The 4005-nt window shown below is 40.6% G+C and overlaps 1 non-coding gene across 1 annotated transcript; it reads right to left on the bottom strand.

Moving 5' to 3' along the window:
- Nucleotides 1-3664: 3664 nt before the first annotated feature.
- Nucleotides 3665-3771, bottom strand: LOC142172198 (small nucleolar RNA R71). The gene has a single exon (XR_012701574.1). It is a non-coding gene; the product is annotated as a small nucleolar RNA R71 (small nucleolar RNA).
- Nucleotides 3772-4005: the final 234 nt, after the last annotated feature.

Here is a 4005-nt window from a genome sequence, read left to right as displayed (position 1 = left end):
TTTGACTTGGTCTCTACTTGAGAAAGAGAGACTTAGTCCAGAAAAACTTGGCTAGCAAGAAATTGGGTCAATCGAGAGATTGATAAGCCCAATTAAAGAGTTGAACCTAGAGATAGTAAAACCTGACTTGAGCTTCTTATAAACTATTTTGTTCAATACCCATTTGGACTTGAGAAAGCCAAATTGGACAAAATCACTCTCTGACCGAGAGGTATTAAGTGGGTACTTGAGTGTTGATAGCTATAATACATCCCGACCAATAAAACAAGTTTTAAAGTTTACAACCCATTAGGCAAATACCTAGGTGAACGTCATAGCCCTGGGCCTTTTATATCATTTGAAAAACAACAAAAACAATTTCCTAGTTTCATTCTTTGAATAGCAGCCGTAGTTTAATTTATATTTTCAAACAAAACCAAATATTGCGAAAGTGCAAATTTAGATATACAAACTCACACGCTAAGATATATACAAGCAAAACCAAATATTACGGAATTCGACCCCGACTCTTATTGGGTATTACTATTGCATCGACCATTTTCATAACCTCAAAGAGAGGAGTGAAATTGGACCAGATCAACCATGCATCCTTAAGACTCTAGGGGATCAAACTCCCTCAAGAACATATCTGAGAATGGAGCCCAAGTGAGTGAAGCTGCCTCACTCGGACTACCTAACTTATACACTCGCCACCATTGATAAGCCGCTCCCTTAAGCTGGAACGTAGTGAAAACAACCCCACTCTACTCCAAAATACATATAGTACGGAGGATAAGGTGGAACTCCTCAAGAAAACCAGCCAAGCCGCTGAAAGTAGGAGGGTGGTACTTCTTGTACCTCTCGAGCCTGAGCCGCTCCCCCTCAAAAGTTGCTGCCCTAATCTCGGACTGAACTGGAGCGACCGACTGCACTGGTATGACCTTTGGAACCTGGTCAACTTGGACCCACTGCTTTAGGGTATGGGCGGAGGGAGTTTGTGCTCCTCCCCCGGCTTGAGATGTGGTAGGAGCAAGTGGGATCAACCCTGCCTGAGCCAGAGTGCCAAACATGTTCAATAACAGGGTGAGGGTCTCCTGAAGTGATGGGGCAGTAAAAGGTGCATCAGATGACTGTCCTCTAACTAAAGCTACCGGTGGCTCCTCTGTAGCAGCCCGGGCCAGTGCTCTGGCTGTACCACGTGCCCGTCCTCGGCCTATACCCTAGCTTCAGCTTCTCGTGGCTCTAGCAGGGGACACGGGTGTTTGATTATACGATCTATCTGTATGTGTCCTCACCATCTGTGAGAGATTAGAATTACAGAGATTTAGAATTTCGAAGTCAACAATTTCGCACGATAAGAATAAAAAAAGTGAAGCTTTTCCTAACAGTTCTATAGCCTCCTGAAGATAAGTACAGACGTCTCAGTACCGGTCCGCGAGACTCTACTAAACCTGACCTTGACTCGTAAAACCTATGAACCTAGAGCTCTGATATCAACATGTCACGACCCAATTTTCCTCCGTAGGATGTCGTGACATCACCTAGTCTCTAAGACTAGATATGCCTAAAAATGTGGAAATAACTGAAAATAATAATTAAAGTCTCAAAACTCAACAACTAATATATGGAAACATCTCCACACCTCAGCGTATATACATGATGTGTGGCTAAAATTCCATAGTTTCGTACATTATTTGCCTTGAATTTCATATGCTTTAATGATAAACTACACTTTATTTGTGCTTAATTGAGTCTATTTTGTGTGTAGAAGAATTAGAGATGAAAGTAGAGCAAAAGGGAATACTTAAAGTCTAAAGCGTGCTCAAAAACAAAATAGTTGAAAAGAAGAAGGAAAAAAGTGAGCAGCTAACAAATGAAAAGTTGGTGAAGCCAAGCCTAAAGCAGGTGCTAGAACAGGTTGGGCGAGCTCTTTAGCTCGTGTGGGAGTTGGCGAAGCGAGGCTTGGGGCGAGGTCCACCAGGCTGTGAAGCTGGTGAGGCGAGACAGAAGGCGAGCTCAAGCATGTATTACACCTCGTGACGCCAGGCTTGGGGAGAGCTTAAGCAGGTGTTATGCCTCGCGAGGCCAGGTATGGGCATGCACATTCAGAGCTTTGAAGACTTATTTCATCTCCTAGTTTGACTAGGACTTGGCGTACATATTTAGGTCTTTTCCCACACATATAAATATACCTAAAAACGCCACTTTGGAGCACTTTCGCAATCAGAGACAAGGATAGCTAGGGGAACACCCATTGGGAGTTAGAATCATCGATTTCTACATCCCTTTATCCTTACTTTATAATTTAATTATGCAAAATACTTTGGATATTGTGACTATGAGTATGAGTGTGATTATGGAACCTATTGGAGGATGATTTTCCTGTTACGTTAATATAGATTTGTCGTAGTATTTTCTCTATTTATTCAACTATATTATTATTGCTTTTGATTAAAGGGCCCTCAATCGACTGTACCTATTTAGTGTGTATTACTTGGGAGAGAGTGCATATTTAGGTAGTTGTTGAATAACATCACTCCTAACGTATATGGGGGATCAATACGAAGGGTTTAAAGGTGGGATTAGGGATAACGAAACCTTGGTGCGATCCGAGTTAGCCGTAATTAATTCCATCTAGCGTAATCCGGGATAATATGTCTAGTAAATTATAGTAATTACTCGGGAGAGAGTTACGATAGTTAGAGTGCTCATGATCGATAGAGAAGACTTAGGCAAATTTATAGGAAATGTAGCGGAAAATATTCCGACAATAGGGAAAATCACAACCTTAGATAATTGCAATTCTTGTCTACAACCTGTAGTAGTTAGTTATTAATTGTTGCAATTTCATTACATAATATTTAGTTAGTAAACATTCAAATGGTTACTTAAATATTTCTGAAGATTGATTGCGTGAGTTCGTGCGAGTCTAGTAGCTGTGTTTGATAGGTTAATTCCCTGTGGGATTCGACTCCGAACTTATTAGTCGGAATATATTTGCAACGACTGCTTAGTCCTTTTTATAAGGCATAGTTGGGCGTGATCAAATTTTGGTGTTATTGCCGGAGATATTAACGGTGTGTTAATTGCAGCTTAAAGAATTGCTAGAATTCTTAGGGTAGTCAATTTTCTTCATTTTAAACCAAAATACATTGAAATTTTAACGTTTTTAGTCTTGGGTGTTACATGTGCATGCGTAGGAACGCCTCAAGAATTGGTGAATTGTTCGAAGCATTATCAGATCCTGAGAAAGTTTTCAAGGCATTGAATCTTGCAAACAAGAAAGACAAACAACAATAGAACTCAACAGAACTAATCGAACTAGATATGGATGACGTAATAGAAAATCCAAATAACAGAAATAATGTGAATGACCCGAACAATCAGGGTGTGTCGCCTCATGTGCCAGAAGCAGCCTTGTATGACTGGGCACAACCCACCGCCGAAAATATAGCAACCGCAATTGCAGTCCCTCAAACACAAGAGGAATCATTTCAAATCACAAACAACATGCTACATTTGTTGCAGAACAAGGGACGTTTTTAAAGGTCTTACATTGAAGATCCTCAGTAGCATCTAAAACATTGACTGTCGATATGTGTCACACAAAGGCAACCTAATGTGACACCGGAAGCAATAAAGTTGTTATTGTTTCCATTATCGGTGGCGGGAGAGGAAGACTACCAAATAAATTTATGAGATATTAAGCTTCAGGCAGACACCAACAGAAACACTACAAGAAACATGGGAGAGGTTCAAGGGTATGCTGGTTAAGTGTCCACATCATGGCATTCCAGAACAAATATTGCGGAAGAGGTTCTACATGGGATTGGCAGATAGCTTAAAGGCCAATGTTGATACTTCAACAGGTGGAGGATTTTTGAGCAAATCATTTAGAGAATGCAAGATCCTACTCGATAAAATGGTTCAAAACTCATGATAGATGACAAAAGACTCTACGATCACTTCTGTAGTTCAATCTGTGGCTTTGAATCCAAATAACTCTATAGCCGAAAATATGGCCAC

The sequence above is a fragment of the Nicotiana tabacum genome, chromosome 17 (assembly GCF_000715075.1).
Source record: "Nicotiana tabacum cultivar K326 chromosome 17, ASM71507v2, whole genome shotgun sequence".
Classification (NCBI taxonomy): domain Eukaryota; kingdom Viridiplantae; phylum Streptophyta; class Magnoliopsida; order Solanales; family Solanaceae; genus Nicotiana; species Nicotiana tabacum.
Note: the sequence above shows the minus strand (reverse complement) of the source record. Positions and strands in the feature narration are given on the sequence as shown.